At 42.6% G+C, this 21,859-nt stretch overlaps 1 protein-coding gene across 1 annotated transcript in view; it reads left to right on the top strand.

Annotated features, from left to right (window-relative positions):
• The first annotated feature begins 17,083 nt into the window (after nt 1-17,083).
• Nucleotides 17,084-21,859, top strand: part of PIK3R1 (phosphoinositide-3-kinase regulatory subunit 1) — a 76,388-nt gene continuing 71,612 nt past the window's right edge. Inside the window, exon 1 of the mRNA XM_042453510.1 lies at nt 17,084-17,235. The gene's annotated coding sequence lies outside the window, so the exon portion shown is untranslated. The remainder of the gene's footprint in view (nt 17,236-21,859) is intronic.

Raw genomic sequence — 21,859 nt, 5'->3', positions numbered from 1 at the left:
CAACAATATCAAGCCACAGGTTTCTTATCAATTATAAGTGTTTGTACTAAAAATATTTAATAATACAGGTTGGACAGAGGTTACACTGACTAGCCTGTAATTCTTGGATTCCCTTTTCAGCATGGGGGTTACTTAGTGTTACATTTTCATGTGGTGCAGTCTAGAGGCTGATCTTAAGGACATGTTACATATATTTGTCAGGAGTTCAGCAATTTCATTTTTGAATTCTTGGACAGGTACCAAGTGACCTTGGGATATGTTCATTTTCACTACCATTGACCTCAGTTACACAGGCTCAGTTCATGAAGAAAAAAAAACACATTAATTTAGGCATGGATATCTGCTGTGTGTACATCATTTACAACAGGACAGGCTTCTCCTACATTAATATATTAAGTTTCTCTTCCTAGCAAGATTCCTGTTTCTGATATATTCAAATTAATGCTGATGTTAGCATTATTAGCAACATGTTATTTTAAAAAAATGCATCTCTTATCATATTTCTTTTGTAAAAGTGTTTCTCTTCATTCAAGTTAGACTTCCAGCTTCTGAAGCAGGGACGTAGCCAGGATTTTAGGAAGGAGGGGGGGTCCAGACTAAGTGCCAGCATTATAATGGGGCTTGGGCGCAGCGGCGCAGCAGCACACACCATTCATTTTTCTAATGGAAGGGGGGTTCGGACCCCAAGAACCCCCCCCCTTGGCTACGTCCCTGTCTGAAGGACACCTTCCTTTTTTAATGATTTCCTTGACATAGTTTAAAAATGACTTCTTGGATTTTCTGGTATCTCTCCTGAAATATGGTATACAACTTCTGGTACTGTGGTTTTAATTAACCCTCCTGATTTTTTTTTTACTTTAAACCTCTCTTTTACCAGTGCCTTCATTTTAGAATATCTTCCTCTTTTGTAGTGAAAAGTAACTGCATTGGACTTCCTTGGTAATTTTCCACTCACATGTACATTTGATAGTCCTGTGGTCATAGTTTCCATTGTTTCAGCAAAACCCACATCACATACTAGATCCTGGGTACCTTTAGAGACGAAGTCCAAAGTTGCTTTTAGCACTCTTGAGACTATAAATATTACACTACACTGTTATAGTGCTATTATTCCATTTTAATTGCTATAGCTGCCTCCTGGGGTTTGTAGTTTAGTGAATCTCTGGCTGTGAATTCTAAATGCCCCTCCTTCAACTGCAAATCCTAGGATTCCACAGTGCAATATTGTCCTAACTGAGCGAAAGAAGTTGTAGCATAAGTAGACCAAGTCTGCAAAAGTTTATGTTACTATGCAACTTCTTTCACTCTTTTAGTCTCAAATGTGCTACAAGATTCCCTTGCATATTGATATTCCAGACCACCACAATTATGTCTCTGAATTCTAAACTGAAGGCTACTTTTCTCTTGGTTTGTTTCATAACCAACTGTTCTAGGCAGAGATTGGGTATTTAGAAATTTACCTTGTTGTAATTATTGACATATATATTCATCCAGTATCTGTGACATTAATTTATATCATATTTTACTACAATTGTTTCTCCTTAGATTACCTGCTTAGATTACCATGACCACCATGAATATTTTGACTGGGAGGTGTGATAATATGTCCCTAGTCCTAGATTATTTTGGGACCTTGTATTGTCACTCACAGTGACTTGATGGAGAAGGCTACTCCGTCTGATGTTTCATGTTTTTTTGACAATATGCCTTCTTTGACATACAGAATAACACTGTGCCTCTATGATCTTCCCTGTCCTTCTTGTAGAGGTTGTATCTAGAAATGTCCATATCCACTGGTTTCAGTATGAACAAGCTTCAGTTATGTTCACTGTATCTGTTCTCCTTTAAAATCAAACATTCCAACTCTCCCATCTGAGCTTGAGTGCTTCTGTCATAGGCATACATTATTCCAAATATCTTTGGAATAAGCATTTTCCCCAAAAGCCTTTGGCTTCTTTTACTGGCCAGTTTATCATATGCTCACGGCTTATGTTCTTAGTTGGGAATTTCAAAATAGATCATCCTTATTCCCAAAAGATTATTCAGTTGGGACCCCCCTAAATTCAATTTTGAAACTGCTCAGCCAACCTTTTGATATTATGTGCCAGCTTGTTGTTTGTTGTGTTCCTTCAAATAATTTTCAAATTATGGTGGCCCTAAGATGAAACTCTTATTGCAATTTCTTGACAAGATTATTCGGATGAAATTTGCCATTGTCTTCTTCTGAGGCTGAGAGAAAGTAACTTACCCAAGGTCACCCATTAAATTTCTATGGGCAAGCAGGAATTCAAACCCTGGTCTCCCAGAGTCCTATTCCAATATGCAAACCACTATACCATGTTGCCTCTCTATGTGCTGGTAGTTTGATTCAAATAATAATTGAATGTATAATTGCTAATGAAAGAGCAATAGAGAAGCATTAGCCTTTCTGAATCACACAGGTAAGTTTTATTCAATGATACTCATAAAAAATACCCGTTGCTAACCAGCTAGCTAACAATTCACCTGGACTTTCACCAGACTCAGGATCTTGTTTCAAATTTATATTCTGGTGATGCCTTTGGCCTTGAAATAGAACCATTGCCATACATCACACTCCAGCTGACTTGATGGGCTATGTATCATTTACTGCATATTCACTAATCAAAGTGATTAAGATATAACAAAATGGCAATTGAGTGTTGAAGAGGTATGAATAGTCTCTCCAGAACAACTGGAGTAGTCTTCCATGCTGTAGTGAGCTCTGTGGCCCTATCCTGCAGGCAGTGTGCCTTCTCTGCTTTCCCTGATGACTGAGGCTTTCAAATACCAAGAATTCTTTGAGACAGTTATTATCCACAGCCACTGCATTGCATTCATGGGCACGTATTGCTACAGGATCTCCGTGAGGCACAGATAAGTAGTCTTTCAAAAAGTCATACCTATCTTTTCATTGTCCTTGCATTCATATTTTTTAATAGTCTCCTTCCTCTTCTCAGAGACTTTCCTCCACTCCTCTTCATCTCTATCTACCTCTACATTGTCCCTTCTATATTCGCTCCTATTGTTCCTGGCTATCCCCTTCTTAAATGTCTCATAGTCAATATCTCACTTCACACTCCACCCCACCTTGCCTGTTCCAGAGGTGTAGCCAGTGCTGGATTTGAATGGCACCCTTTGCTGACATCAGAGCAAGGTATTGCATGTTCCCATGGTCCATAGCTAGCATCTTCTACCTCTTTGCCACCCTGGATTAAGTCTGTTGTGGCTGCCATAAGCCTGATGCTTCTCTCATCTTCCTACATATGCCTACCCACCATGCAAACAAAAAATATTAAATGGAAATCTCTACGGGGAGAAATTGTTCCAAATAAAATATTAAGTAGACATCAGTACTGAATGATTCTGTTGCCAGCTTTAGCCATGGCATACATTGAGTACACTGATCTCTGTAGGCTTTTTTGTTAGTTTATCATGGATGACCTGAAAAAGTGCTGCTTGTAGCACAGATATCTAAACAGTAGATTTTTATGTCTATAACATTCAAACATACAAAAAATTAATTATAAATATAGTCCATGTATTATGGTGACTCTGTTGGCAGCAAAAGCCTTACTCGTTATTTTAGAAAAAGGAGAATCTTTGTTGTCATAGTTTTAGAAGCTTGAAAATAAACACAGATGTTACAATTACAGATAATGGCAGGAATTCTGTTGGTGCACTATGCTGGTGAAATGTGGGACTGGCAATTTTCCAAGGCAGCCTTCCAAAGTGACTTTTGCTTCTATGACCCACTCAGAGAAAATAGGATTCTCAAGATCCAGCCGCTTCCATTACCAGATGGTAATGACTTCTCTCTGCCTTTCTTCAGTGCCTTTTTAATATTGCTATTGCTGTGCCCACCACCTACATCAGCAAAGTAATGCTGGTTAACAGGACCTAAGCCATTGTCTATAATCATTTTACAATATATTTACATTGATTCTACACATACAATTTCACATATCCATGTATTTCTTTATTTATTTACATTAAAATATTTATATCCCACCTTCTATCTGAAAATCTCAATGCAGCATACAATAAAAATGAAGATACAACAAAAAACAATAAGGCTTTAAAGTACTGAAAACATAGTAAATAATTTATCACTTACAACAGGGATGGGCAACAATGAAAGACTAGGGGGCTGTATTAACACCCCCCATTGCACCCAGCCCCACAAAAAAAAGAAAAAAGACCTCATACGTGCCCCAAACATCATTTGGGGACATGGGGGCATTGTTACCATTTGGTGGCATTGCTGCACCATTTTAGCCTCTGGAAAGGCCTTTTATAACAACAGGAAGTGACCAGAGGGCATTTAGGGGCATTCTTGATTTAATAAAAAATTATCCTGGGGGCCACAAAAAATGGCTCTGGAACTATATGAGGCCCACTGGGTGTATTTTGCCTTGTTGTTGTTGTGTGCCTACAAGTAATTTCCAACTTTTGGCAAATGTAAGTCAAACCTACCATGGGGTTTGGGGCTGAGAGTGTATGATTTCCCCCAGTGGGTTTCCTTGGCCAAGTGGCGGATCAAACCCTGATTTCCAAAGCCATAGGAAATTATCGCACCCAGACTCGGGATCTAAAAGATGAAAATGGATTTCATTGTATGTACCTGTGTCTAGGCTGTAGGCAGCCCGTATCCACTTGGGCAGTCCATTTGCAACTCAGATTTCTCCCACAGCTTTTTTAAGAGCGAGATTTTGCCATTCTTGAAAAAGCCATGGGTGAAGTCAGGGTTACAGGTGGGCTCCCCAAGTGGATACAGGCTGCCTACAGCCGAGACACAGGGATATGCAATAACATCCATTTTCATCATTTAGATCCCGCAGCTTTCCCACCCGGATTCCTGGGTGCAATGGGCTTCATTGTCCAACACTCAAACCACTGCACAATGTAGGTTGCCATTTTCCCTACCTTGACTTAAAACGAAACAACTGAAAAACCAATTAAAATAACTTAAAATAATGTCAATCATCGCATTATCTGAACATTAGATAAAATCAGTTAGGTCCCAAAAGCCATGACATCAGTATTGATTCCAATCAGGCCTGTTGGGAGGATATCTAATAACCAATGTGCTGTAGCACAGAAAGCATTCTGCTATCAGTGGCAATGATGTTCAGAAACAGTAAAAACAGTACTTTCCTTTAATATCTGTGCATATGTTAACACAATAATAAATTAATGCAATGAACGCTTGCAGAGAAAATGCTTTATTTATTTATTGTGGTTTGGGTTTGGTCATTTGTTTATTAGATCAGGGACATTAAAAAATAAAATGGATAAAACAAGTATCAAAAATCATCACATTTAATGCATTGAAAACTTTGAACAATTAAAAGCAAACCACTCTTTTTTAAACAAACAAACAAACCTCTGTGCCCAGGCAGCTTAAAGCCACTTTTATTGTAATTTCTTCCACTGCCAAATAAAAAGAACAGCTTGTTAATGGAAGGTCAGCCAGGACTGGACCAGTCTAACCTTGTTTGGAAAGAAGTCCCAGCAGGGCCAACAACACGGCCCTCTCTTATGTCCTCACCAAACACAAGAATCCATAGAGTTGAAAGATTCCTCATGGCCATCAGATCCAACTCTCTGTTCAATGCAGGATCACCAGCTAGAGCATCTCCAGCAGGTAACTGCCCATCCTCTTTTTTTAAGACATTCGGAGAAGATTCTTTCCAGTCTTTGTGAAGTATAGTCTATCTATACTCAGTAGTCCTTCATCTATGAAGTGAAGACAAAATCCAGAAGGCAGACCTATCCTGTCAACAACATCTGTGTAGCAAGTTGTTCACCTGCAGTATCTTCCTGTCCCTGTGTGATCCTCTATCTTTCACTGGTAGAACTGATGAGAATACTGCCTTTGTCTCCAAAGTCTTCATTTTCCTGACCAGGGCTTCATATTCCAAGGTGATCTGCAAATGTGTTATTCGCAGTGTTGGTCATGCCCACATGAATCAGAAGAAAGGAGTACTGCTCTGTGTTCTTGTTCAGCTTCAGCAACTTTTCTGTGATATCCTGAATACATGTTTCAGGAAGACAGCACACCTCCTGATTCACCTTGTCCAGCTGGCACACAATTCCTTCTATACCCCTGAGCAATGAATCTTGTAACACTGGCATCTTTATTTTCTTCTTGCTTCAGTTAGTGGTTAGGTTGGCTTCTTCCCTGGCACACAGTGTCTCTTGCTGCTGCTCTCCTGTTTGCATCTCTTCCCCACAATTATTTTCAGGATGATGTAGGAAGTGATTTCTTAGCTAGAATGGTTCCAAATTCCTTGTGCAAATTTCTGCCTGCAAGGGTTTTCCCTCAGTTATAGCCCCCTCTGTTTCCATTGGCATTTTCTTCCTGTTGGTTTTGTAGGGTCATTTCTCCCTCGATTCTGTCCATGACGTCCTTCTGTTCTCTGATGTGTTGAAGATTCTCAACACATAGCTGCAGTGCATTGACCTTTTCTTCCAAGAAAACCATGAGTTTGTACTTGCTTCAAGTGTAGTCACTGAGGTTTTCTGGCAAGAGAACAGACATGGCATCCACGCTGCAGTAGACAATGACAGATCCTTCTTCACTCCTGAAATTATTTTTCCCACTCCTTTCAGACTGTAATAACTCTCACTGATACAACTGCACATAATGCAAGGCATGCACTGCTAGCCCATTCCATTGGCCAATGGTTCTAGGATATCTCACCTTTGATGAAAACGGAATTGAATTTGATTGACAACAAAGGAGGCTCCATTTTAAAGCGGTACTGCAAATATGAACTTCAGAGGGGCAAATTAATCAAGGTAAAGGGTAGTGGGAACTTTTTTCCAGGGAGATTCAGTATCAGCTTAGCGATTCCAGACCAGATCTACCCAGGGCAAATGAGTAAGTGGGAATGGGGCCCTAGTGATCCACCGCACTCCCATAGTGACACCACTGGATCCTGTCTCTAGTGCAAAGCTCCCACCAACCTATCCAACCCCGAGGAAAGAAATCAGACTGCAGTCTCACCAGACTGCAAGTCTACTCTTCTTCTCAACCATCTCATGGCTTGAAAGGAGAGACTGGGGTGGTTGTTTGGTTTGCTCTGGGGAGGGGGGAGAGGGGAGGAAAGGAGAAAGCAAAAAAAAAAAATCCTTGCACTGAAAGAGGGATGTTCCAGGCTTGGCTTGACTTGGCTCTGCTCAGTGCTGTTTATTTGCTGGGGCATATGTATACACTGAAGTAAAAATAACCCATGATGACACACACCACACTTACTGAAACCAACCAATCCCAACCACAGCTCCACACCAGAGCACCAGCCTCACACAGGATTATCAGGATTTGGGGGGAAAGTCTGGGGGAAAAGCTGTTTTAAAAAATCAGATTGAAGCCCTCTGAATGGCATTCCCTGTGGATTGCCTGCGAATCATTCAGAATGTCATGTAAACTTATAGCAAGTACGAGGGGTTTTGTTCAGCAGTATAGACAAGGCCCAAAACATAATTGTACTTTTATGTTCTTTCATGACAATTATCCAATTTTTTAAGGCAGCAGCAACATCTCTAGTCTATGCAGATAGAAAATTCATTTCCGTGAATGGCAACTATGACTGTTATTGGACCTTGGCTTTTGGAATATTTCTACTAATTTCTGCTTTCTTTTCATAACTGAGTCAAAGAGCTCCATCCGGATTTTAAAACTTCACTTTATCCCCAAGTGTTTATTGCAGTATCTATATATCCATGAGACAAACATTCCAATAGGTTTTCTGAATCACCTTGCTTTATACAATGTCTTATAAACCAGCTTGCTCCAATCTGTGCTACCTCTCAGATATGTTGGCCTACAACTCTGATGATCTCTAGTCATCACAATCATTGTCATCAGTTGGGAAAGTTTAGCATAATTTAACATCTGGCTACACTGATCAGCTCCTATCCCCTTTTATTGTTGTGCTTCTTTTAGCATTTTTTTTTTTTTTTTTTTTTTTTTGGCCTGGACTTTGGCGTTGGATGCTTTTGACAAGTCTGAGCCTGTAAAGAAGAAAATCTTCTAGAACATGGCCACATAGCCTGAAAAACCCACAAAAAACTATAGATGCTGGCCATGAAAGCTTCAACTTCACACTGAGCCTATATCTTTAATTCTGACTTTGGCAATATGCCAACTCTCCAATGGCCCTTAGATTTTGCAGCATAGGCTTTTAAAAATAGCACTCTTCATTGAGTGTTTTTAGGAATTAACTTCACAATGTTGCATAGGTCTATGCATCATATTGTTAGAAAAGCCAAAACACAGTTAATGTAACTGACATAGATAATCATAAATAAAATTTCCCTTTTACTTAGGAGACATTAATCAAGATCCTACACCATGCAGATGGAGTGTACCCTGGAGATCTGGGAAGGTGATTTTCCTGGCTCAAGAACTGCAGCAACATCTTGCTGGTTGCACCCCTCATGCACTAAATGGTCATGGAGGAATTCTCTAGCACTGGGATGTTACTTTCTGCATGGGGGAGGGATTGCAGAAGCAGATACTTAATGCCTCCTTTCATAATACACCAGTCTACATGTTATACCAGCATATGTCACCAACAGGATTTCCAAAATTTTCCCCAACATAATATTTCTTTTTCATATTGAGGAGGGAACAAGCTTGTTTTCTGCTGCTCCAGAGAACAGGACCCGGAACAATGGGTGCAAGCTACAGTAAAAGAGATTCCACCTCAATATTAGGAGGAACTTCCTGACAGCAAGGGCTGTTCAACAGTGGAATACACCCCCTCGGAGAGTGGTGCAGTCTCTCTCCTTGGAGGTCTTTAAGCAGAGGCTGGATGGCCATCTGTTGGGGATGCTTTGATTGAGATTTCCTGATGGCCCTTGTGGTCTCTTCCAACTCTATGATTCTATGATTCTAGGTATGTATCCTGGAAGAAGCATATCACCCAAGTGTATTTATTTATGGAGAGAGGAAGGAGAAGGGTGGTGGGCATTTATTTTTTTACTGAACAAGAACTTTTTTTCTTTCTTGTACAGTACTTTTAAAATTCTTTTACTGCAATTATATTAAAGAAATATGAAATATTTTTCCTCTTTGTATGTCCTTCCTCAGTGTGCATTCCTGTCCTCAGTTGCCCTGGTACTAAAAACAGTGGGACTAAAATGAACAGTGAATCCTGTGGTGGTAGAAAGATGGGATTATAAATTAAATAAATAAATAAATAAATAAATAAATATAAAATAACTAAACTGCAGACAAATACAGTGGGCTCTTGATATATGTGAATTTAAACATCTGTACATTTAAACATTTGCAGATGGCAAGCCCCATTGAATTCAACAGGTGTGTGTGGATACAGCCACCATTATGGACGTGGCTACCAAGGATCCCCTTGTGGATATGAAGGGTGGATTGTCATTTCTTCCAGCCTGCATGTTTTGATGTGATCCCTGTATTTGCAGGTATCTACACACCTGCCATTAAGAACAATGGGACTTGAGGTCCTGCATTTGTTTTATCCATGGAGAAGTCCAGAACAAATCCACTGCAGATTTGAAGGGAAGACTGCAATTTCTTCCAACTCCCTATCTATAGATGTGATCCATATATTTTCAGGTATCTATGCCATTTGTGGAGAGCCAGCACAGTGTAGTGTTTGAGTGCTGGACTATGACTCTGGACACCAGAGTTCAATTCCCAGCTCAGCTACAAAACCCACTGGGTGACCCTGGGCAAGTCACACTCTCTCAACCTTGGGGACAATGGCAAACCTCCTCTGAATCAATCTTGCCAAATAGGTTCACCTTAGGGTCACCATAAGTCAGAACGACTTGAAAGCATACAACAACAACATTGCTTTTTGAGAGAGGATACCTCTGTTGTGCCTGGAAAACAGGGAAGGCAGAGAAACACTTCCCCTTAAAGAGGGGAAAGTGGGCAGTATACTGTGAAGAAGGGAAGTGGAAAAGGCAAGGAAGATGATGCCGTGGTAGTGCCAGGGATGAGTAAGTGGTCACAGAGATGAGTAAGTGGGTTTCTATGATTGAGCCAGATTTCAGACCATATCCTCCTCTAATCCTGTCCCAACACTCAAGTTATTATGCCATGCTGACTCTTAAACCACTGACTACACCATGCAGGGGCATGTTAGTGGGGAGTTGTGTGTGTTTTGGGTGTTCCCCTCCCCTAATGTAGTATTTTTTAATTCATGTGGCCTATGGTAGGGGGTTGCCCGGTTGTTGCATTTTGTGAACCTGTGGTATTCTCTAAGCATCACCAAATTTCTTGCTCAGAAATAAATGTGATATATGGCTAAATACATGAATTGATATTAAGGGGTACAATCTTATATTCAGTTCCATAAGGAAATGAAATATTATTTTATGACTAGTTCAATCATTATTTGCAGTGATTTTGTTCTGGTGCTTACAGAACACTGTCTACTGAGGAGTTTATCACACGGGAGGAATTTCTCTTAATTTTGAATGAAAAGAAAGTGGGGCCAGAACACATTCACATGAATTCGCTAGTTCAGCGAATTTACGTGAATTCAAATTGCGTTCGAACTGATTTCCCATTGCCCAAAAATAGCTTGCCATTGCCCGAAATTGTGTGTGATCAACTCTCACGCAATAAGATGAAACCCCATGATTGCATTCGGACTGACTTCCCATTGCCCAAAATTGTGTGTAACATTAAACCCCATGATTGCATTTGGATTGCCATTGGATTATACTTCCAATTTCCCTTGTGAGATAACGTCCAGAGAGAGAGATAGAGGGTGGAAGAGAAAACCTGTTTCTCAGAATTTAAAATGTATCCACAATACAGACTGGAAAGTTACTTTGTTCAAAAATAATTATTTGTTGTGTAACATTACAAAGTCGCCCCCTGTCATTGTTTTGTTTCCCTTTTTGAGGGAAAATCCACCTAAAAGAATGGCCTAAATTCTGGGGAAATTTCCTTCAAAAAATTTTTGTGGGTTTTTTGGGCCACAAAAAAACTATGGGTGCCAGCCATGAAAGCCTTTGACTTCACATTCCTTCAAGATGTCCCCAAAACTCATTCTTTTAGCTTCCCCCAAGTATCAAGAAACAATTATGACTGAACATTATGCAAATGTGTCGATGTCTATGTGCCTTCAAGTCACCTGTTGACTTATGGTGACTCCATCAATTTCATAGAGTTTTCTGGAGAGGAAAAGTATTATCACCAGTAGTAATTTTGTGAAAAGCTGATTTTATTGGCCTTGTTACTCTGCAGAAGCAGCATGTTGCAGGTAGTTTTGCTCCTGTATTGTATTGCTTCTCACATACAGTCCATGGGCCCTGAAAAGTCAGGACTGTAAACCACTGGTATTCAGCTGCTGATTAGGACTCCTTACTAGTTTGCCACTTTATATTATATTACACCATCACTCACATACCCTCCAACTCTCCTGATTTGACAGGGATGGACTCAGTTGATCTTTTGCTGCTCCTGTTTCTATGCTTGGCTTACCTCAATTTTTGCAAACTGGGGCTGCATCTGCATTGTAGATTTAATCAATTTTGACACTACTTTAACTACTATGGCTCAATGGTGTGGAATTCTGGGATTTGTAGTTTTGAGTGACATTTAGCCTTCTTTGTCAGAGAGCTGCAGTGTCACAATAAACTACAAATTCCAAGATTCCATAGCCATGGTTGTTGAAGCAATGTCAAACTGCATTATTTCTGCAGTGCAGATGCAGCCTGGGTTCAAAGAGTAGTTTGCTCTCTGTTAACTCAGCAGGAGAGACGGAGAGGTGAGGATGGAGTGGAGTTTTGCTTTTTCCATTTGGTTTACATGTGGTTGTGTCTTTTTAAAGGCTTTGCTATACATTCCAGGGTTCCTCTGCTTAAAATAGCTTGTTTTCTTATTAGTTAAGGAATTTGACTTCTTGTTACCTGGCCACACCCTTTTGACCATACTCTGTTGTTGCTCAGCCACCTGGATCCCAGTTGACATCCATGAAATGTTGAAACACTTGTTGTTGTTGTATGCCTTCAAGTCGCTTCCAACTTATGGCAACCCAAAGGTGAAACTATAATGGACTTTTCTTGGCAAGAATTGTTCAGAGGGGGTTTGCCTATGCCTTCCTATGAGGCTGAGAGCATGTGACTTGTCCAAGGTGGGTTACAGACTGCCGAAAAGCAGTGGTCTGCTGCTGCCACCGGTTGCAGCGTCCAGGAACCGCAGCAGCCAAATGGCGCAGTTCCCGGACACTGCAAAGAAGGAGAGCGAAAATCGTGCTCCTTCCTAGGCCCTGGATGTGACGCCGCGAGGCGCCAGTCATGCACTTACAGCATCATATCCGGGGTGCCCCTTTCTAACCCTAGCACGGACTGAGTCCGTCCTAGGGTGCCCGTCTGTAACGGGCCCAAGGTTCTCCAATAGGTTTCTATGGGATTTGAACCCAGGTTTCCAGGGTCCTAGTCCAATACCCAAACCACTACACCATACTAACTCTTGGAATACTATCACAATATAAATATAGAGTGAAAAAATATGGTAGGTTGGAAAGAATGTGTTTGAGAGGTTTGTCTAAAACCTCAGATGGGACTCAGGGCCTAGATCAGAAAAATTATAGTCTATTTTGTCCAAACATTGCAACAAAAGCCTGCAGCCCCATAGTGATATAAATGGCCATATCTGTTCTCTTCAAAGTGGACCTGGACATAAATAAAATATTATTCTTTAACTTCCATATATTCCCTTTGGAATTTTACTGTCATGCAAAGCAATTTCTTTTCAGTATCTTACATGCATAGTGCCATTATTATGGAACAATTTGTTTTGTTGTGTTTTGTTTTTTAAATCCACAAAGGAAAAGGTGGAAGTAGTGCTCAGTTTCACCTGGAAAGGAAACAATGGCCAAGGAAGAGTATTTGACTAAAGTAAGGGCTGTGTGTAGAAGCCAACATGGTGTGGAGGTTTGAACATTATGACTCTGGAGGAAAGGGATCAAGTCCCTGTACTCCCTAGGGTTGCCATAAGTCAGAAATAACTTGAAGGCACACAGTAACAACAAAATGCACTTAAAGAAACAGCCATAAGTCTAGGAAAGCTCATGCTACCAACTTCTTTCTTTCAGTTAGTCTCAAAGGGGCTGCAAGATCCCTTTGCATGATGAACAACAACAAACAATGATGAAGCCAGTGATGCTTCAAAAGCTTCCAACATGTATTTGGCACATTTTTTGGTTGGCCCCATAAAGGCAGTGCTACCTTGTGGGTTTGGGGTGCTATTGTGCTTTTTGCCACATAGCCAGCAGGGGTCCAAAACACAGCAGAAACAATCCAATTTGAGACCACTTGACCTGCCCTTGCTCAGTGCTAGGGGACCCTGGGAATTGTAAGTTCATTGTGGCACCAGAGCTCTAAGACAGAGAAGGTGAAATGTCTCACAAACACTACAGCTCCCAGAATTCCCTAGCATTGAGCCAGGGCTGTTCAAGCGGTCTCAAACTGGATTATTTCTGCAGTGTGCTTTGGACCTCAGTGTTAGTACCAGAAGGTGATATCAACCCAGTTAAGTTGTCCTGTTGCAGAATGATCGCTAATTTCGCCAGCATTCAAACTGTTACACCAATCTGCTGGCTGGATGCTATTTTCCTGTGTAGATAGCCACTGTGTCCATTCCCCTTCCATTTCATAAAAAAAACACACTAGACTTAGGCTATAATAGTCCAGAAGAAGGGGTAATTTAAATACTGTCCTGGGTAGTATGTAGAGAGATCTTGTAGCCCCTTTGAGACTCACTGAAAGGAAGAAGTGGGCAGCATGAGCTTTCCTAGGCTTCAATCTCCTTCCTCAGATTCATTTGGACACAAACAGAAATGCATCTGAGGAAGCAAATTGAAGCCTAGGAAAGTGCATGCTGCCAACTTCTTTGCAGCTCATGCTGCAAAAGCAGGGTCCCTGTTGAGATGCAAGTTCACTTTACATTTCCTGGACTCTGAAAATCTCTTTATTGCCAGCAGGGACGTAGCCAGGATTTTGGGAAGGGGGGGGGGGGGGTGGGTCCGAGTCCATTATAATGGGGCTTGGGTGCAGCGGCACACAGCAGCACACGCACCATTCATTTTATCTAACTGGAAGGGGGGTCCGGACCCCAAGAACCCCCCCCTTGGCTACGTCCCTGTTGCCAGCATGGCCAGAAGGAGGAGGAGCTGCCTGCCTGCCTGCACAAAAGATATCCTCCCCAGGTATTACCATCTTTACTAAGGACTGAAACAACATGCAGGCATCTAATATCTCCAATTGTTTTGTTTTTCTCCTGTTTGGTTTGTGACACCTTGCCTGAAGAAGAAGCCCATGGAGCTTCGAACGCTTGCAACCAGTACAGTATATTGTGCTTTTTGGTTGGCCAATAAAGGGATCACTGATGGATTTTTGTTTGCATTTGTTCAATGGTACCCTTGAATGACTTCTTTCTTTCAGTGAGTCTCAAAGGGGCTACAAGATCTCTCTACGTACTGATTCTACAGACTAACATGGCTACATCTTTGAACCCTCCTGGGTAGGATAGTGCAGCCCCTTTGAGACTCACTGAAAGAAAGAAATAGGCAGCAGGAGCTTTCCTAGACTGAAGTCTATTTCCTCAGATGCATTTGGACACAAATAGAAATGCATCTCAGAAGGTAGCTCATGCTGCCCACTTCTTTCTTTCAGTGAATCTCAAAGGGGCTGCAAGATCTCTCTGCAGATTGATTCCACAGACTAATAGGGCTCTATCTGTGAATTCTCCTGGGTAAGTTTGCAATCTAAAGCGACAGGATCCAGTGCAGGCACTGCTTTTGCCCTTTGCTCAGCCCTGAGGCATTTCCTTCACACGAATCGCCCCCCTCTTCCCACTTCACACGCCCAGGAGCTCACGTCCTTCCCCTTTGGCTCCTTGCAGTTCCTCCTCTGGCTTGGCCTGAAGGGAGAGGGAAGGGGAGGGAAAGAGGCAGGGGAAACTGGGGCCAGAGAAGCAGCGTGGCCTAGTGGTGTGAGCATCGGACTATGACTCTGGAGACCAGGGTTCACAGAACTGTAGAATCCTAGAGTTGGAAAAGACCCCAAGGGCCATCCAGTGGAACCCCATTCTGCTATGCAGGAACTCACAAGCAAAGCAGCCCCAACAGATGGCCACCCAGCCTCTGTTTCAAAGGAGGAGACTCCACCCCACTCCGAAGCCCCCTCCCCATGGCAAGTCCCACTCTCTCCGCCTCACAGGAGGGCAAGGGCACCCTCTCCAGCTGAAGAAACTGGCCAAGAAAACCCCTTTTGTCATTGTTGTGTCCAAAACACACTGCAGACATGATTCAGTTATACCCCGCTTGAACTGCCCTGGCTCAGCACTCAACAGGGAATTCTGGAAAGTGTGGTTTTGTAAGAGATTGAGCCTCCACTGTCAGAGCACTCTGGGGCCACAATAAACTACAGTTCCCAGGATTCCCAGGGCAGTTGAAGCCATCTCAAACTGGATTGTTTTAGACCTATAACGCCATCCTACCAAACTTTCCCACCACCACACTTTTAATCATTCCAACGTAAATGATAACTTCCTCTTTCCGCTTTTGTGAGCTGGTTGTCTATCTTTTCTACTTAGTCTATTTCAATGCCATGTTGTTAAGTATCTCCCTTTGTTACTTATGAGTAATGGGTCTTTATTTTATTTTCCTCCTTTCCTCCCATTTCACCTTCTTTTGGAGTGGCAATATTACTATAACTTCTTTCCCTCTCTTTATTGCCATAAATCCAATCCACACTGCAGAAATTATCCAGTTTGAGCCTGCTTTAACTGCCCTGGCTCAATGCTAGGGAATCCTGGGATCTGTAGTTTTGTGAGACATTTAGCCATCTCTGTCAGACAGCCCTGGTGCCACAATAAACTACAATTCGTAGCATTCCCTAGCACCGAGCCAGGGCAGTTATAGCAGTCTCAAACTACGTTATTTCTGCAGTGTGTTTCTGACCCCAGACTTTGTTCCTCCAGATGCTTTTGGACTTCAGCTGAGACTTCTGGCAGCTGAAGTCCAAAACATCAGGAGGAACAAAGTTTGTGAATCCCTACTGCAATGTATTTGTAAAGGGATCTTCTTGTAGCCCCTTTCAGACTCCTCAGATGCATCTGAGGAAGTAGACTGAAGTCTACCAAAGCTCATGCTGACAATTTCTTTCTTGCAGTGCGTCTCAAAGGGGCTACAAGGGCTCTGTACAAACACATTACAAGAGGATTTCCCAAACTTTACATTCCAATAGTGTTCCCCAAACTACTAGTTATTATTACGGTATCATTATTATTATTTTCTTATATCCCGCCTTTCTCCCAACATAGGGACTCAAGGCGGCGGCGTGCTCTTTAAAGGGACTTTTGTACTCCAGCTCCCAGAATCCCAGACAGCGGGCCAACACGGCTGAGGCTTCTGGGAGTTGAAGTCCACAAAACCTCTTCTAGGGTACAGCTTGTGGGGGGGACGCCTGTTTAAATGTAGCTCCCTTTGAGACTCACTGAAAGAAAAACGTTGTCAGCGTGAGCTTTCCTAGACTAAAGTCCACTTCCTCAGATGCATGAGCTTTTGTGGACTTCTGTCTGCTTCTTCAGCTGCACCTGGGGAAGGAGAACGAAGTCTACAAAAGCTCATGCCGCCAATTTCTTTCTTTCAGCGAGTCTCAAAGGTGCTACAAGATCTCTCTGCAGAGACATTCCAACAGTGGTCCCCAAACTGTGCTCTTTAAGGGATTTTTGGACTTCAGCTCCCAGAATCCCAGACTGTGGGCCAACGTGGCTGAGGCTTCTGGGAGCTGAAGTCCAAAGCCTCTTAAAGGGCCCAGTTTGGGGAGCCCCTTTGAGGCTCCCTGAAAGAGAGAAGTGGGCAGCAGGCGCTTTCCTGTAGCCTCCAGTCTCCTCCCTCAGAGGCTTGGTCACCCAATGGCTGGGGACTGGAAGCCTGGCCTCCAGAGTGGAAACCACTCAGCCTTGGAGGCAAACCACAGCAACTCCAGCCAGCCAGCAGCTCCATCTTGAGCAAGGCGGGGGGGGGGGGGGGGGGGGGGAGAGCCAAGGAAAGCCAAGCCCAACGCAACCAGGGAGGCGGGGCTTTGGGCCCCCGAAGTGAGGGAAGGCGAGCAAAGGCGAGGAAGACAGAGAGGGAGGCAGGCAGTCGCCAGAGAGAGAGCTCCAGCCACCGCCTTTGCGAAGCCAGAGAGGGGCTATTGAAGGTGAGTGGGCTGCCTTTGATTTTATTTGGGGGGGGAGGTCTTCGCTTTGGCCCCTGCTAGGGCTTCTTCTCCCTTTTGCAGCCTCCCTTTTCTTGCAAAGCTGCAAAAGGGGAAGAGAAAGAGGAAAGGGTTCCCCCAGGTCCCTTTTTCCTTTCCCTGCCTGGCTTTCTGGAGGGAGGAAGTGCTGAGGCTGCAGCTACAGTGTAACGTCGGAATGTAGCTCTGCCAGCCAGCAGGGCAGCCTCAACCCCTGAGGGAGGGAGGGAGGGAGGGAGGGGGGTTATTGGGAAGTTAAGGCCCCCTTTTCGGTGTTGGGGGGCACCTCGGGAGAACCCGCGTGCCTGGGGCGACGGGGCCCCTCCCCAGCCCCAGGAGGACGCCCCCCTCCGAACAAAACTGCCCAGAGACTAAAGGAACCAACAGGAAAGCAGTGCCCCGGCTGCAGGGATTTCCCCTTGACTCCATGGCTGGCTTGGGATGGAAAAGCTCGCCCTTGAGGATGCAGTCTAGACATGGGACATCCCTGCATGGCAGGCCCCTGGATGGACATGGCGGCATCATCATCATCATCATCATAGAATACATTTTATTTCTATGCCCGCCTCTCCCGCAGGACCCAGGCGGCTTATGCTATCAAATAAAGAACCAATATCCAACGCAACATTTATTGAAATGCATTCTAATAATTTCCTCCCCCCACAATACTATGAGAGAATATCATAAACAGGTATTAAAACCATTAAAATAATCAAGCCAGTCAGAGAGCCTTGCATGGTTTGGAAGCCAGGAGCTGCTCAAGGAATTGGTGTGTGTGTGTGTGTGTGTGTGCGCGTGCTTATTTTGTGTTTGCAGAGACTGCACCTTGGGTTCCCTCGTTGAGGAGGTAAAAGAGGGCCAGGCCTCTTCAGGAGAGACCTCCAAAGGCATCCAGTCCAACCCTCCCTGCCACGCAAGCCAATGCACTCTCCAAGCTTTGTTTCCTTTTCCCATCTTTGCCTTTTTAATAATAATAATAATAAAATTCTATTTATATGCCGCCTCTCCCACAGGATTGAGGCAGTTTACAATACCAAGTAAAATACAATACAAAAGGCAACATATATTAAAATGCATTCTACTACTCCCCCTCCACCTATACTACAATAAAATATCATAAACTATTACCAAAAACCACAGACCATTAAAACCATTAAAATAGTCAACAGTTAAGCCAGTCAGAGACAGAGACAAGGGGCCTTGCTTTCTGAAAGGTGGGGGGATCCTGAAGAGTAGAGTTTCCAATTTGCAATGCAAGGTAGGTGAAGGGTGTCTGGTTGGAGCAGGGTTTCAATCCTGGCTGGTTTATGGGTGTCCACCCACTGGGTGACCCTAGGTCCACTGCAGAAATAACCTGCTTGGAGATCACTATAAGTGCCCTGGCTCATTCCTACAGAATTCGGGGAACTGTTTGTGAGACACTGAGCCTTTTCAGTCAGAGAGCTCTGGTGAGACAATAAACTACAATGCCTAGGGTTCTCTAGCACTGAGCAAGTGGTCTCCAACTGGATTGTTTCTGCAGTGTGTTTTGGAGCCTAGGCAAGCCAGGTTCTCTCAGGAGAATGACAATCTGAAGAAGGCGTGCCAAGAAAACCCCTGTGATGGTTGCCCCAAGGCATGCAGCAGCAACAAGGTAAGTGGGAATCCTAGAGTTGGAAGGGACCCCCAAAAGCCATCCAGTCCAACCCACTGCCACAGTGGAAAGACACCATCAAGCACTCCTTGTGACAGATGTCCATGCAGGTTCTGTTTAAAAACCTCCAAAGAAGGAGACTCCGCCACACTTCAAGGCAGCAGTCGGAAAATTCTTCCTAGTGTTGAAGTGGATTCTCTCTTTTTTCCCTTAGCTTGGAGCCATTGCTGGCAAGAGTGCTTGTGATGGGGGAAAAACTGTTCTTGAGGGGTTTTTGATGCAATATCACCTTTTCTAAATGGGAATGGCATCTCTGGGTTTCAAACGGGCAGCCCTACATGGCTTGGAATGGTAGTCTCTTAAGAAGTACCTGCTTATGGAATTAGTTTAAATTCTTTGTAGAGACTGCACATTGGCTAACTAATTGGGGAGGTAAAATGGTGCCAGGCCCTTTCAGCAGTAGAATTTGGATTGGAAGTTACTCCAAGGGTCATTCAGTCCAACTCCCTGCCATTCAAAAAGACACAATCAAAGCCCCCCCAACAGATGGCCATCCAGCTTCTGTTTAAAGACCTTCAAAGAAGGAGACCCCACCACAATCTGAGGGAGTGTGTTCCACTGTTGAACAGTTCTTACAGTCAAGAAGTTCCTCCTAATGTTTAGGTAGAATCTGTTCTCCTGTAGCTTGAATCCATTGCTCCAAGTCCTAGTCTCTGTAGTAGAAGAAAGCAAGCTTGCTCCTTCTTCCATATGACAGCCCTTCAGTTATTTAAACAGAGCTTTCTTGTCACCCCTTAACCATCTCTTCTCCATTCTAAACATACCCAGCTCCCTCCATTCTCAGTCAGCTACCAAGCAGTTTTTATGCTTTGCAGAAAACATATTCCTTGGCTCTGCATTTCCAAGTGAAAATATATTTCCCATCTATCTTTGGTCCATCACCCCTTCCCCAAAGTGCTTTTTATGGACTTTACACAGTGTCTGGACGGGGTGGTGGAGGTGGTGAGGAAGCCATAGCGAACTTATTTGTTTATTTTTAAAAGCAAAGCTTGAATGGCACTTCTTGGTCTAGACAGTGTGCAATGGCATGACTGAAGCAAGGTGACAGACTAGTGCATGCTTAAAGATACCTTACTAAACATTGGCACTAAAACCTCATCCTCAGGATTAGTGAATCATCCACAGAATTTAATTTAGAAAAGTGCTCCGCACCATTTTCCTGGTGGGAATTTTAATTATGCATTCACTTGCATTTTTCTTGCTAAATTCAAACAATGTTCTATTAGTTCAGTGGCGAATTTGTTCATATTGGAAATTTATTTTGACTCTACACATACTGTCCTCATGTCTTTTTTTTTTCTTGAAAAAAATCCCTTTGGTTTTGATTCCTCACTAAAAAAAATGTAAACAGACTTGTACCACCCTGTTTTAAGTACATGAGGGTAAAAAACTGCTTTGAATATGGTGGGCTACATAGTTGTTGTGCAGTGTGTTGAATTTATGGCATGGGTATTTCATGTAGCTTGTCTCAACTGTTTGTTTTTTTTAGTAAAGAAATATAGTGAACTGTGAAGAGAACCTCTTGTGCTACTGGGAGCACTGCTTTATGTTTGTGCTGGTGCATACAGATGACACTTTTTTCTTTTTCTTTTGGAGGAATAGCTCCCTTAAGTGTATTGTGACTTTCTTGGAAATTGGAAGTGTCTGGTTCTGGGGGAACAAATGAGTGGTTGAAGAATTTCAGCTCATGATCGGAAAAGTCTTGGGCTTTCCTCTTGCCAAATCCTTGCCTCCAAGTATTGGAGTCATTGTGTGTGCAGATTGTTCTGAGAACTGTGAGGCACCAGATTGGGATACAGATTCTGACCCAGAAAATCTTTGGAAAGCAAGCAGCTTCGATCACAGTGATTTTGGCCGTTAGGTGACCCTTTGGTGCATTCTTCAAGGGCTGTTTGAAACAGTGCAAGCTAAGTTTGCAAAGCGTGGGTGCTTTTAACCTTACCTATTAATACGTGTCTGTTAGTCCATACAGCCATGGATTATTATTTTTTATTTCTGATCACTTCCTACATAGCTTACTTGAATTAGTTGGGTTTGTATGCGGACATCTTTGAAGCACTTAAGCTCCAAAGAAACCCTGTCAACCAAGTAATCTCAGAGGCTTAAATTCTTACTTCTAAGACATTTATCTTTAGCATGGGGCAATAAAACCATCTTGTGACTTTGAGAAAAAGGACATTGAGTTACTCATCAAAATGAATTCAAAGTAGTAAATATACTCGTACTGGTTAGAGTAATAATATCTTTATTGAAATAAGAGAATTGAAACTGACATCCTTATCACGCATGGAACTAGAAGGAAGTGTATTGATTTGAATAGGTTTTATTCATAAATTTTAGTATTCAGATATCAGTTATCCAAAGAATATGAGTCTATGCGTGTCAGCTGCTAAATGTTCTTTGGGCTATCTGTTTGCTTTTCAATGTGTACATATGTTCTATCTGTATTATCTATTTCTTCTGTTTGATAACTTCTGCCTTGCAACTATTACCCAAGCAGAGTAGATTCAGGATGTCTGTGGAAAACATTTTACTGTATGTGGTTTCACATTGATTTCAGTGAAATTTTTGAGCAAAGTGTACTAAGTCTTAAATTTGGATAATGTAGTGTCTGATGGTCGTAACGCCATAGTAGAGCACATGTTCTGTATATATATTACCTCAGTTCAGTCTCTGATATCTCCAGCAAGAGAGCTAAGAACAAATCTTATTTAAGTCTTGGGGAAATCATAGTTACAATAATCTATAATGCAGCCTTTTCCCAATTTAGTGACTTCCAAAAGTGTTGCACTGCAACCCTCATCATCCCCAGGCAACATTGTTCTTCATTAGAGTTGTAGTGCAACATGTCTGGAGGGCATCTGGTCGGAGAAGACTAGTCTAGAGATATTAATC

This window comes from Sceloporus undulatus, chromosome 2, assembly GCF_019175285.1.
Source record: "Sceloporus undulatus isolate JIND9_A2432 ecotype Alabama chromosome 2, SceUnd_v1.1, whole genome shotgun sequence".
Lineage (NCBI taxonomy): Eukaryota > Metazoa > Chordata > Lepidosauria > Squamata > Phrynosomatidae > Sceloporus > Sceloporus undulatus.
The sequence above is the reverse complement of the archived record's forward strand: the minus strand, read 5'-3'. Positions and strand labels throughout refer to the sequence as shown.